Here is a 15,443-nt window from a genome sequence, read left to right on the forward strand (position 1 = left end):
GTTTATCAAGCTTCTCTTTAGTCTCCTGAGGCGTTTTGCCTTTCATAAAGTAGTGTTTAATCAACACACGAAATTCTTTTTCGTCCATTTTTTGAAAATCACTCGACTTCCTCGATTCAAACGAATGCCAAACACAAAGAAATAGACCGATCTGGCTGAAACTTGGTGTGTGTTCTTCCAAGAGATGCTACTAACTAAACATAACCTCGATACGCGCCAGTAGTGCTATCTCTCTGACTTTGCACCGACTTTTCAAACGACCCTCGTAGTACCAAATCAAAAATGTGATTGGTTACAAAACGTTTTGGAACCCAAAATTAATATAGTTCATTGTTTTGGGGGGGAAGAAAATGACTCCTGTGATTTAGGTGGGAACAATGTTAATAACTAAGTTAAATGTTGCTAACTTCCATTCAATGTTTCTTCCAAGTCAAACAAGGTACTTCTTCTTCTCTTATCCTTCCAATATTCGCTGGAGTTCCTCAAGGAAGCATTCTGGCCCCCTTACTTTATATTCTCTATACTGCCGACTTACCAACTCACCCGACTACAATTACTTTCACATTCGCCGACGACACTGCAATTCTTTCTCCTCATCTAGATCCTGTAATAGCATGCCGTACACTCCAATCACACCTAAATCTTCTCGAGCCTTGGCTGCAAAAGTGGAGAATCAAAGTGAATGAATTGCAATCTAAATACATAGTATTCACCTTAAACAAGAAAACTCTCCCTCCTCTCTCCTTCCACAATACTTCTGCACCAATTACTAACCAAGTTCGATATCTCGGACTACATCTTGACAAACGACTAACATGGAACCCTCACATGAGACTCAAACGAACTGACCTCAATTTCAGATATAAAATGTTGAAATGGCTACTCGACAAACGATCAAAACTGACCCTGACGAACAAACGAACACTATATACCGCTCTACTTGCCCCAATATGGACATATGGAATACAACTCTACGGAAGCGCCAAAAAAATCGAACATAAACCGACTTCAAACCTTACAGTCTAAAACTCTTAAGTATTGTTCCATTCTACGTCTCCAATCACACTATACACTCTGATCTAAATATTCCTCTCGTCTCTGAAATAGCCCCAATCTCGATACACAAAACCCCACTCAAATCTACACTCATCACTACAACCCTCTGATCTACAACATGTCTACTACAAGCACTTCCTTCAAATCCACTTCGCAGACTAAAGCGGCGGTCGCCACGCGACCATCTCAACATATAACGGCGACCTCCTAGGATGGTTACTGCGTAAGCTTGCCAATCTGGCGAACTAACGGCTTCCATCACTGGATGGTCGTCGTTCACTCCACTCACGCCTCTTAGCGCACATGCATATGCGCTTATATGTATGGATATATATATGCGTGCAAGTGTATTTGTGCTATCCTTATCATTCATCTCTTTTGCTTATTGTACTGCTTACAGTTGCAAAATAAATAAACAAAAAAAAAAAATGTTGCGAACTAAGATTAACTAAGTAAAGCGAGCTAAGATTAATATGGCTTTGTAAAAAGAAACATTTTCTGGGCAAGAAATGGTGGATTATTTAAATGGCATTGGCTTTTTTTTAACCCATTTTAGTCAAGAATTTTTTTTCCATACAAATCTCAAATTATTAATAATTGTTCAACCTGTAATAATCCCTTCTTATTAGTTTTTATTTTATTACTGTATTTGTAGTGGGAATTTCCATCAAACGTACAACATATTCAACTCACCTTTATAATATCGATTAACAAAATCGAACATTATAACCAAATGATCCTTTAAAGGAAAGCCTTGCTCCACCCACTCACATAAGTGCTCTAAATGGAATTTTCTGATCAAAGTTATGGATCAGCATGAGTGGCATGTTTGTAAAAAAATGTGAGAAATCTATTATGTAATGCTCCTTCGAATTGTGGAATTTAGTTCGCTAGGTTGTAAGTCATCTGGTCTGAGCATTTGGTTCAGTTTAAACGTAAAGATTCACCGCCCTGCGATTTCTAGTTACTGAGGAATTTTGGTTCACACACACCAATTAAAAAAACAAAAAAAAAAACTGTGGCTGTGTCACGGACACGGCCGTGTGTTGTACGTGAATACGTTTACGTGACGGGTTATATTTTTTATATAAAATATTTTTATTTATGTATTTAGGATGAAATCAAGGAAACAAATCGACTATCGAACACGATATATGCCTATACAGTCCGTTGTCGATGTAGAAGCGATTTCATCATCCACTTGCATAATTTCAACCGCCCCAGCTGCAGATGTACTGACACCGTCGTTGATCCGCTCGGCCGCATTCATTCTTTTACGTTCCCGGCAACAGCTTGACTCGGTCATATGGTGTTTTATTATTTACCATTCGATTGTTCTTGAGAAGCCCTTTCCAACCGTATACGATCTCTGTATTTGGTTTTGGCTTTTCGACGCGTATAGGCCGACATTACATATTTTTGATAATATTTTTTTATTCTAACACCTTATTATATTCACTGTCACTATTTTACACTAATGTTTCATATACAATTGATAGATTGTGACGACAGCTGACGATTAAAACTTAAACGAACATCGTAGCTACTCCGAGTCAAAAGATATACTAATTGCAAATCTCGATACGCAGCAAAATGATCTCACAATGGCGGCGCTTCCCCCTCCACCGCGCGCGATGCGTCACAGTCCTCGCTTATCGTAATGAATTCTTTGATCCTTTAGCTATCCAATGGTCTAATTTAATTTTTGATGTAGACGTTAGATTCGAAACTATAATGCCAAACTATATCCCCCGATTTTGTTATCATTAGGTTTTTTTGGATTGCCTCCATATGATAGCAAATTTAAAGACGTATTCACGTCAAAATAATCAATATTTCGGAACTGGGGTACTTAAAAGCGGATATTTCTAGTTAAAATTGAAAATCCAAAAACCAGCACGATCCTAATGCGTTCTTTTACTAGTTGAGTTACAGAAAATAGTAATCAAAATAAATGAGTAAAGGAATTTATTTTATTAAAGAACATAAAATATATATATATACACAAGTCTGGTTAGGTTGGTATCCTTGCTACAAATAATGGGTCATATTTCATCCCGTTATAACGACATGGAAGTGACGGCGGGGTACAATCATGACCGCCGTTCGGTGACTTCCTCAGACTTTGCGCCCTCCTGACCAGCGCACGTAGTAGACCACTTCCTGACAGCACCACTCAACCTTCGTCTCCCAACAATATAATAGTTACTACAGTTTTTAGAGTTGGTATACATGACAACAAGTTATAGACCCAAAAAATATGTGAAGTTTTCGCTAATTCTGGGTTTTTATCGTTAAATGTTTTTAAAGAGTTTTATTTAAATACAAAAAACAAATTAATAAAATTAAATTTCTGCGTTAAATGAGCCGCTTTTTGCAATATCTTAATTATTTTTTTTTTAATGTCCTTTTATTGAGATTTACACCTGTACCAACAGGGTACAATAAGTAAATGTGATAAGTGTATAAATAAATAACGTGGCAGACGTGAATGTCGGTCATCCAGCGATGGCCGCCATTAGTCACCCAGTAGCGGTCTCAGCCGTCTTCGAGGATTGGAGGGTAGCGTAGTTGAAGACAAGTTTGCAGCTAAAGGGTTGGGATGAAATGAGAGTTTTTGGTGAAAATTTTTATATCGAATTTTGGCAAGTTCGGAGATGAGTGGAATTTGGAGATCTGTATGGATTGTGTGGTTGCTAACATAGAATGGGGCGTCTAGTATGCGGCGGAGTATTTTGGATTGGAGTGTTTGCAGTCTATTTGATGTTGGATTTTTTAGCTGTTCCGTAAAGTTCGAGTCCGTAAGTCCATATTGGTGTGAGAAGTGCCTGTACATCGTTTGTTCTGTAGTGAGAGTTTTGAGCGTTTGTCGAGTAGTCTAGCTAGAAGTTTGTATTGTTTGTATTAGTTCGGTACGTTTAAATCTCGTATGGGGGTTCCAGGTAAGTCTCTTGTCTAGGTACATTCCAAGGTACCCCGCACATGGTCGGCTGGTGGGATAGGTGTATGATGTAAGAAGACAGGTGGTGGAGTTTGTCGTTTGAGTGTGAAGACTATTTATTTAGTCTTAGTTGGCTTAATTTTTATACGCCAGTTTTCTAACCAAGGTTCTACTATTGAGTGAAGGTGGGACTGTAGTGAGCGTACTGCAAGGATAGAGTCTTAAATTTAAGTGTCAAAACACTTAGTTCAGTCATATCTTTTTATTTTCATAATAAATTTTACAAATAATGAAGATTAACACCATTAAACGACCAAATTGTTTTGGCCATTGAAGAATAAATAATTTATTTCAGAAGCCATTTTGATTAACTCCATGCTGTAATGTAAATCGAATAATTCAACTCAAATTCTGTAGCTACCGTTAAATGATAACGGTAAATTTTTTTTTAATTTAGATTATAAACAGGAATTTTAAAAAACACGATGTACATTATTTCGTCGCCATCTTCCATTTTTTTTGTTTTTGTTTTATGAGGTTAATCAAGTTGTGCAGCGAACGGCTCATTTAATAAGTGTTAATTGTGTGTTTTATCGTAGCTCCAGTGTTAGTTCTAAAGCAAGCAAAACAATGGCCTCTTGTGGGCCCCGATACATTTTTCACGCCTCTTTTGTGATAAAAATCGAATGCAGTAAACATGTGAACAAACTTCAGCGTATCTAAATACGAGGTGAGGCTATTAAATAACGAGACTATTGCTGTAAAACATTTTATTTTAAATGTATACATATTTAGTTATTATCACCTTCAATATACACCCCTCCCCTATCCTTACAACGCTCCATGCGAATTTACCATTGTTCGAAACAGTGCTGGAAGTCTTTTTCTGTGAGCTCCTGCATGTCGCGTGCCGCTTTTTCTTTCACAGCTTCAACGTGACTGAAATCGTGTTTCTTTTAATGCAGATTTGATTTCGGGGGAACAGATAAGAGTCACATGGGGCCAGGTCAGGTGAATAAGGCGAATATGGCCTAAAACTGGGATGTTGTACTTAGCTAGAAACGTCTTGCGACAGACAATGTAGTGTGAGCCGGCGCCGTTGTCTTGATAGAGAACCCATGACTTGTTCTTCCACACAAATCGGGTCGTTTTTTTCCTTACTCTTTCACGGAGTTGAGCAAGCAGCTCACGGTAGTAATGTTGATAAATTATAATCGATATTTTCATCCGTTTTGGACGTCGTGGAAGGGCAACCCGGGCGGTCATCATCTCCGACGTCTTCTCGGGCCATCTTGGAAACGCTTCAATCACACAAAAACTCGCGCACGTAAATAACATTCATCACCATAAACTTCTTTTAATTAAAGATAAGTTTCAGTAGCGGTTTTACCCAGTTTGATGTGAAATTTCACGACAATTCGTTGCTCTACTACATCATGTAGTATCATGTTTTCGGCAAAACGAAACTAACAGCTCTTACACAAAACGACGGTTCCGGTCAGACAAATTTCTCTGTCAAACACGTGAGACGCTGCAAAAGGCTTTACGCTGCACAGCTGTAGTTCGTTAAGATTTGGCGCATGCATAGTTCTGTAGCAGCATCAGTCTCGTTATTTAATAGCCACACCTCGTATTTTATATAAATTAATTACCCTTCTTTTTAATAAAATATTATCTTTATTAATACAAATAGATTTATAATAAATTTATTTTTGATTTTAAGCATTTCTGGTGCCCTCAGAAATTTAGAATGTAATTAAATAAAGTTCTTCTATAATATACTGTATAAAATTCGGTTCAATTTCACAATAACATCGATTCCTCTGTAATATATCTCCAATTGACGAAACAATACATTGGATTGTACAATAAGCTATTGTACTATTGTTACTAAGGTTCTATTATAATAATAAGAGAAAATATATAGAGTTGGAAGTAAGACTATAAAGAGGAATTAAATTGGGTTAATAAAAAATTAAAAGTGGAAAGTAAAAGAGTTATGAATAAACATGGTAAATCGGTTGTAGGACTTCATTTATTTTATTTATTTATTTATAGTCTTTAAGGATTTCTTTAATACCAACCAGCCTTTTCGATAGACTTTTAGGCTAAAAGTTTTAGCCACTTTTATTTCTGGTTTTTTACCACAAAATATTGTTTTTCTATAGAAGCCGCATTTTTTGAGCGTTTTTGCGAGCTTTTCCTGTACCATGTTTACTTCCAGCAAGTCTTTTACTTTGAAGAGTTGATCCTTGACTAAAGGACCCTAAAAAAAAAAAGAACTTTTATTAAATAAATATTGCTTTATTGGATTTACCAATTTATTATAGCGAACGAATGCCTCCAACGGCAGCAGTGAAAGTGTTTGCTAGTAAAATAAAGGCCATTTGTATGTGGTCGAAAATTCCACATTGTTTGACTATGCGTAAGGCTTTGGTGAGGTTCATTAGTGGTTTTGTTTGTAAACTTTGTTCAACTTTGGCAATGTTCGTGATTTTTAACTATAATTTTAATGTTATATTTTCTAGCGAAAGAGATAGAATGTAAAAATCATATTCTTGTCTCGCCCAAAATACTGAACAAATAAACCTATCCGAAAAAATGGGACAGTAAATTTAAATTTGTCCTCTAACCTCTGAATGTTATGAAATCTTAAACAAGGTAATAAAGAAAAATGTAAAATCGATATTAAAATATGACGAAAGAAAATTATCATCCTCAACAATTATCTGCCGAATACCTGAGGGATAGTTAACGTTGAAATGTTAGAATAGTAATTAGAATGCAAATTACGCTAATTTTGAATGTTAAACGCTCTACTCTACCTGGTTTCTCTTCAATGCTAAAACAATTATTCAATTTACTTTTGATTTAAAATTAAATAAATTCAAATTAATGGCCAAATAATTTGAAAGACTTAAATAGCCGATATCAAATGAAAAGTGCTACGATGGGGAACAGTCGAGATTTCCGCGTGTTGCTGCGAAGGATTGGGCGTGTCCATGGGCTGCTGAGTGGAGGGGATTGGTTGTACAGACTTCGGTTACCTTGGATTTTGCCAGGGAGCAACAAGAGGATCTTCGTGTGCGATTTCAATCAGTAATTTCTCGATTAAAACTCCTTAATCACGAGTTTAGATATGTAGATCTGATAGGTAGAGATGAGGCACAAAGCGATATTACCTTCCATTAGAATAGATTAGAAATGATGGAACCTATGCCCCAGGGCACCGCAGCTACAAGAGACTTATTGCGCCTTCCCTTTTTTTTGGATCTAGAAGAGGAAACCTTACCTTCTAAAGAGGTTGAGAACTTTCCCGACTAGTTCTTTTTGCGCTACTCCGACCTTTGGCCCTCAAAGTTCCCTGACACAATCTGCACAACGGTTCCGAGTTAATAAGCCCCCACCTTGTACAGATGCTTCCTGAACCTGCCATGCCCCATGAATAGGCCTCTAATCAGAGTAATCTGATTTCTGACCAAGCCCAGAGTCTCTTTGGCTCTTTGTTCGCTCAGCCAAGGCATAATACTCTTATTGTGTTTGACCTCAAGTCACTTCATCCAGTTCTTTTCATGTTCTCTCCAGATCCAGTCTCTGAGAGCCTCACGAACTGACTATTCCCAGGACATGCTCCGGGAGTGTTAGCTCCATTCCTGGGTCAGTTGATCGGCTGCTTCATTCTCCTTAATCCCCACATAACCCGGCACCCATTCCAGCCGAACTTTATTGTGCCGAGCCAGTTGTTCCAGGGCCTTTCTACATTCCCAAACCAGGGAAGAGGTAGTTCTGAAGGAAGTAAGTGTAACCGATCCAGCTAGCGGTTACGGAGCCGAGGGCTTTCAACACAGATCTTTTATAACAGTCTATTTACAATATTTACAAATAATACCTTAACTTACAAGTTAATCAGTTACACACACACACTGCCCTAACCGACAAACAGACACACACTCATCCACGCTACGGCCCTACTAACCTACGTTCCTTTTACTTAATTAATATATACTAACTAATTGATTTACTAATTAATGCAGCTAATATATTTAATTACATAACATAAACTTAATGCTAACTGAAAACCAATCTCTTTAAATATTACAATAACTAATAACTAAAATAACCATCCTCCACCTCCACATAGAACTCACCCACCGCCACCGATAATGCTTCCTCAAGTCAGATGCCAGTGCGGGACTTCCTCTTAAGTTTCTCTCTCAACCTTTTTATCTTTTTATAGCGTCTAGGGATCCATTGGCATTTGCACGTCTCTCTGGCCTAGCCCTTTCTGACCAGCACCTCGCTGTCCCCACTCTCTCGCCATATGCATGTGCCCCCACTTCTCCTCTATTCGCTACATATAACCATTACATAAGAGCCTTCAGTGCAGCTTGGCTGTTCGAAAAGATGCAGATTTCCCTAATTCTCAAGATCCATTCGCAGGTTTTTGGTCTACACTAGTTTTGATTGTAAAGACCATCAATTTCCATACTTTGGATATTTAAGCTAAAAGGTGAACTGCAGAACCTAAACCACAAATCCTCAAATCTCCAAAACTAGCAGTTTAAGACACTCTGCAATTACAGGGTACAAAAAACCTGCTCCTCCTGGACTCTTTATCTCCGTCTATGAACAGCAACTGCTTTTCATTTTGCCTAACACTTGGTTGAGAGTTGTCGAACCAAACTCTTTCTTGACACTCATTTATTTACATTAATAACATACATATTACTGAAAAACTTGTATCTTTACTTATAATTTCGAATGTTTCTACGAACCCTTAAGTCCTCCACAGAATGCGTCCATGTGTACTTAAAAAAATGTAGAGACATTCTCATTAAAACATTCAAAATACCGGTAAAAATGCAATTTCTAAAGTATTACTCTATCGCAACCCTTCCAGATAATAGAAGTAATGAAAAAGTAATACGATTCAGTGCTTACAATTCTTAAGAAGGAATCATTTAATCATTTAGAGTGGCCAATTAGTTTCTCTTTGAGACTCTTTTTTATACATAAGTTAATTACTTGCAGAAAAAAGAGTTTTTATTACTTTTTCTCTCTCTTTGCAACCAAATTTAGCCAGTGGCCATTAAAAACAAAATTAACCTGCTTCTTTTCACTATAATGAAATACTAGGCAGGATATCTAGCTAGGTTTATTCTCAAAGTTGTAAAAAAAATTACTAAGGGAAGTTACCTAGTAATTTATTAGAGAAGATTAACTCCATGCAGGTATACCATCCTGAGAGATTGTAAGATGGTGGCCTTAAGCAATATCATCTTCAACCTAAAAGAACTAATGAAGTTTCCCTAATACCCAATGAGTGTGCCCATTGTGCATGGGCATTTTTAAGTATTAAACAAGTATGCATGTTTTTTAATGAGCTAGTGATTTGCCTGTGGGTTATGTTAATACATTAAACTCATGTAGTTGAATACAAATACAATCTCTGCAAGCACAGTGAGTGTTTAAATTGTTTCTATTTTTATGCTGGGATATCCGCAGGGTCGCAAAGTGGCTAGAGTCTTTCTTTTTATTGCTACCAGCATGATAACAAAAAACAGATCTTCAATGGAAGTATTAATTGAGCTGTTCAGTGCAAAAATCAATGTACTCTACTTTTTGAAATATCTTAAATTTAAGTGTCAAAGTACTCAGTTCTACGAGTATCATAGCCTTTTATATTTATAATAAACTAGCTGTACCCGTTCACACGTTGCTGTGTTTAACAAAAAGGCAGTTTTGATACCTCAAACATAATTTATTAATGACCAAATGTATACAATACATCGAAATGAAAATTAACAATAAAATTATCCCTACTTCAGAGTACAGTAGTGTCCTTGCAAAGGTATCATTTCTACATAATGTGAAAAATTCAGTTAATGTTGTTGGAGGTGGTGACATTGCTCTTGCAGGTACATTTTCTGATGTAAAGTACACACGATGTCCATTTTCTGCTAAATGAACAACCGTTGGATATCGCTCATGAATGGAAAATGATAAAATACGCCATACGGCCTCATTGCTACTTATGTAGCGTCCCAGTTGATATTGGGTGACTTCATCGTTAGATGCAGTTGTATTTTCCACTCCAAACACTGCCATATCGCTTCCTTTGTTCACATATTTGCAAATATATTATCGCTTTCACTGAATTGCAGTACTCAGCATTTATGTGTGCGTTATACGTTTTTAGTAGTAATGGAGAATATGGTACTACCCAACGATTATCAACGTCAATAGTATTGTTGAGTACTTTTAGTTTAATGGATTTTCCACCATCTTCGGTATAATTTATTCTCGTATTAATAATTGCAAAAAACTGTTTTTCATGGTTTTCATGGTTACACTTTTAACAAATATTACTAATTAAATGTTATTTTGATATTTTTGGGATATTTGTTCGGGAGCACCTAGAACCCCAACTCTGATTTTAAAAAAACCTTCCCGGGGATATACCTAATAATTTCCCAAATTTTCACGGCGATTGGATGTATGGTTTTTGAATCTATCGAGTACAAACAGACAGACACACATTCATTTTTATATATATAGATTTCCCAAATAATAAAGATTAACCCCATTAAATGACAAACAAATTTTAACCATTGAATAATAAATAATTTATTTCAGAAGCCATTTTGATTAATTCCGTGCTCTAATGTAAATCTTTGCAATTATTCAACTCAAATTCATTGAGTAGGACATATTGTAATTAAAAAAGTGATTGAAACAGGATGATTGACCGAAATCACTATTTTCTGGTTATATGTTATGTTCTATACTGCCTGAACTCTGATTAATGTAGGTTAGAATCTCGTATTTCACTGTGGAGATCTTTCAAAAATTAGTTCTGACTGGCCACAGATACTCTTGATTTGTTACTGTAATGTTGTGTACAGCCTTGGTTTTAACCAAATAGTTACCAAATTGAAACCTAAAACATGTTGCATACCTTGTGAAGAATAATTTTTGAATACTCCGTATGAATTTTCACGCCATGTACCTTACATATGCAGTTTGAAGAGGTTAGATTAATGATGTGACAGTACCACGTTCAGAATATGTATTTAGTTCAAGATTGATATTATTTAGTAGAGCAGAGATTTTATCTCGGAAAAATATTAAAAACTGATAATTTCAAATTATGTTTTTATTCAAACGATGTACACCCATTCTAAATTATTTGTTTATTGGTGGGCTGTAACAAATATCTGTGAGTATGCAGTGGGATTAGAGCAGTGGAACCCTATCTTCATTGTTAAGAAATATGCGATTGTTTGGTAATCGTAGAACTCGAATTCGCAGAGAGTGAGTGGGATGTTTGGACGAAGAACTAGGGGTACTCGAATCCATTTAAGTTAGGCAACAGCTCGAGAATATTCCAATCTGGGCGTATGGAATAGAGCTGTGCGGTTCAATCAAACGCACCAATCACCAAAGATAATGCAATCAATTAAAATCTAAAATACTTAAAGCCAAAGTAAACACTCCGTTTTAAGGCTCTACATTCTTTTTATAAACCAAAACATGATACAGGAAGACACCACTTCAATCTGCAATCAAACGCAAATCCTGCAGCTCGAAATCTTTTTCTTTTTTTTTTCTTCTAGAACACTACCTGACAATCCGAAAAGACGTCTTAAAGAGACAGTAATCTCCTCTTTAGTGAATAGAATCACTAAATAGTTTAGTGCTTTGAAGTGTTACCACTAGGTAACTTCTCCAGACGTTTACTTCTAATAATAATAATAATAATAATAATAATAATAATAAAATAATAATAATAATATTTTTTTTTTTTTTATCGAAGGTAGGTGAAACGCTTTATGCGCGAAGTGTGGGACTCCCGGGTGGCTACCCACTAAAACACCTCCTCTAACTGCGGAACACTGGCCCGGAACTGTTCAGCACACTACTTCAGGCCAGGTCTTTATAGGCCCTAAAGGCCCTCTCCTATTTCTTTCTATGCATCTAATTACCCTTTTTTCTCTTGAAGAACCGAGTGTACAAAGCTTGACACACTGTTCCAGGTCTCCTCTTGGCCTATCATCTTATCGATGATAGAGTCCGGACAGAAATCCTCTATCTTTTGTACCAGCTGGTCACGCTGAGTAGCCCATTGACTACACACAAAAAAAAATGTGTGGGAAGCGTCATCAACCACCTCTGGACAGAAGAGGCAGCACGGAGAGGCCACCTTTCCCATCCTATGGAGATACGACCTAAAATATCCATGTCCACTCAAGAACTGGGTGAGATAAAAGTTAACCTCCCCAGACCGCCTCTCCAGCCATGGTCTTACATGCTTAATGAGTTTCGAAGTCCATCTCCCTCTGGACTCCTGTTCCCAGGCTACCTGCCAATTCTGCAGGGTACGATCCCTTTCTTCCTGCTGATAATAATAATAATAATAATAATAATAATAATAATATTTATTCTTCATATGAAATATAAATTACAAATTAGAAAATGAAAATATTGTACGGCTTGGAAAATCCGTCAGCCGGAGTCGATGTTACTATAATGATATGTACATACATACATAGAGAAAAGAAAAACAAATAAACCAAAAAATAATAATTTCTAACAAAAATAACTGACCTAGAAATAAAAATAAAACGAAATAACCAATATATAACAGAATTATAAGTTAATAATTAAACTCCTGAACCAGCTGATACCGATAAGACCAGGCATGGCGAGCATATTTAATAAGAGGTTGACAATTTCGCGTTCCATTTAGGAAAGAAATCAGTTGTTCTCTCGTAAGTACTGAACGTCCGAAATAGAGTCTCCGGATTTCAGTAAGAATTGAGCAGTCACCAAGAAAGTGAACCACGCCCTCAATGCACCTTGAGTTACAAAGAGAACAAAGTTCAAATCTCCCTAGGTAGCCATGGCGTATGATTCAGGTAGACAAGCTCCCATCTTAACTTAAAGATCCAGCGGAGTTCAGTTAGAGTTAGACCCAAGGAATGATCCTCATTCAGGTGAAAAAAGTTAAATGAGTGGTCAAGCTCTCTGTATAAAAGGAAGCGGGACGAGAGAGAGAGACGCGGTCCAGAAACCCTCGACGATGAGCTGCTTTCATCTTAATCAACAGGGAGGCTAATTGATCCTTTTTACTTCTATCGTTCTCTGTTATTAATGTTTCTTAAAGCGCCAATACGCCACGATAGCCGAGCGGTTAGAGGCGAGACCTGCGAAGCTAATATGTATTGTGGTACTGGGTTCGATTCCCGGTCTTAGGGCCTTGGATTTTATTTAATGGTTAATATGAGAAATTTGTAGTAAAGTATGTTTGCTAATCGCCTCCGTCCACGACACCTAATTGGTAGTTGGACGTTAAGCCCCGCCTGAAAAAATAGGCGATTACTTTACTTTACTTTACTTTACTTAAAGCGCCAATATGCTGATTTACTTTATTTTTACTTCGCGCTGAAATGAAATATGTATATATTTTTTAATATCAGCCAAAAAAAAACAGCAATATAGTTTAAAATTTATAAATAAAGGATAACTTTATGTTCATAAATAAAATACAAACATTCAGAATGAAAAATAAAAATAAAAAATAAAGAACTTTCGAAGTATTGTGCCTGACATTGGTACTTAGCTTTCCTAAGGTAGTATTTCAACGATTTCTCTTCTCATGACTGCCCACAAAGTATTCTTGTCACGCACTTCATTGTCACAAAGCACATCTCAAACATAAAGTAGCTACACCAACTTTCCATATTGAAAGATAAAAAATCAAATTTTTCTTGTATACAACATTACATTATATAAAAGATTTTTAATGTTTTCCTTTTGCTTTAAAAATATTAAATATTAATAATTTTGATTTTATGTTGTGCTTATAATTTCTCCACTACAGAGAAAAATAATTGGTAATCCATAAGATTACTTCCCGAACACTTACGGTTAAACCCAGATACTCTGAGGAACCGCCAGCAAGAGAGAAGAACCAGCAGATTGGGATAACCTATTCACAGGCGCCACAGTAGCCGAGCGGTTAAGAGGCAAGACCAGCAAAGCTAATATGTATTGTGTGGTACTGGGTTCGATTCCCAGGCCTTAGACCTTGGATTTTATTTAATGGTTAATAAAAGAAATTTACAGTAAAGTAGGTTTGCTAGTCGCCTCCGTCCGCGACACCTAATTTGGTAGTTGGACGTTAAGCCCCGCCTGAAAAAATAGGCGATTACTTTACTTTACTCACCTATTCTCTCCTCCCAAAAAGTAGGTTCAGTACTTGATATTTAAGAAAGCTTTACGGGGAGTAAATTGCCCACCTAAGCTATACTCAGATGGAGCAACTGGTACCACGCAGAATTCGCTTTCACCACAATCACTTGAGTGACATTCATCCTCCATGAATGGTCACGTGACGACTTGGGTTGCTCTAGGATAGTGCAAGGAAGTGAACTAGAAGAAGCTCCCTTTTTTATTTCTCTAATAGTAAAGTAAAGTAATTGCCAATTTTTTCAGGCGGGCTTTACGTCCAACTACCAAATTAGGTGTCGCGGACGGAGGCGTCTAGCAAACATACTTTACTGTAAATTTCTTTTATTAACCATTAAATAAAATGCAAGGCCTATGACCGGGAATCGAACCCTAGTACCACAATACATATTAGCTTTACAGGTCTCGCCTCTTAACCGCTCGGCTACAGTGGCGTCTCTATCTCTCAAATATCTTCTTCAGATGTTTTCTGTGATAGACACCTTTTGTCCACGTCTTTATAAGATGGAGAGAGTGAGGCGAGATTGAGGATTACTTTAGTACTGGCTTGGGGAAAATTTCCCATACTGCCACTGTTCGACTCCAAGAGAAATTGCATTAGCAGGAATTATGCCAGTGAATAGCTGACAGTTCGAATATAATACGGTGAGGAAATATTATCCTCAAGCTTCAATCAGATGATCCAGATCCAGTTTTAAACAGCAAATGGTAAAATTATTTGGATATTGTATAATCCACAAAAGTAGAAATGAAAGTGCAATAACCTCTCCGAATACAGGAATAAATAATATGTAAGCTGTGTTAGTAGTGTAGAGTCCAGGGTAAACTTTGTAAAATAATATATAGTGTATTACACACTATGTTGTGCTTGGAATGTTGCCAAATGATTGTTAACATCTTTTCTGATGTGTTCTTTTCCCAATAATTATTTATCCCAAGCAGTCACTTATTGAAGGACTCAACAACAAAAAATTATTCCAATTGCAATAAGAGAAACATCATTATTTGTTAAATCTTGTAACCTAACTTTATCACCTTCATTTTCGCATCTTATTTATTTCTTATAACTTCTATAATAGTAGTAAGATAATAAGGTCGTGCGAGTTAATAGATCATGTCTTTATTATTTTAATGAGTAATAATATACATAAAAAATAATATTTATAAAAGCTTACGTTGGTCACAGACTATCAGT

General features: G+C 36.6%; 1 protein-coding gene across 5 annotated transcripts in view; it reads right to left on the reverse strand.

The window, feature by feature from the left end:
• LOC141460164 (trace amine-associated receptor 8c) overlaps positions 1-15,443 on the reverse strand; it is a 471,099-nt gene that overhangs the window by 335,749 nt on the left and 119,907 nt on the right. The window lies entirely within an intron of this gene.

The sequence above is a fragment of the Rhodnius prolixus genome, unplaced genomic scaffold, assembly GCF_049639745.1.
Source record: "Rhodnius prolixus isolate KJV_2025 unplaced genomic scaffold, Rpr scaffold_6, whole genome shotgun sequence".
In the NCBI taxonomy this organism is placed as follows: Eukaryota; Metazoa; Arthropoda; class Insecta; order Hemiptera; family Reduviidae; genus Rhodnius; species Rhodnius prolixus.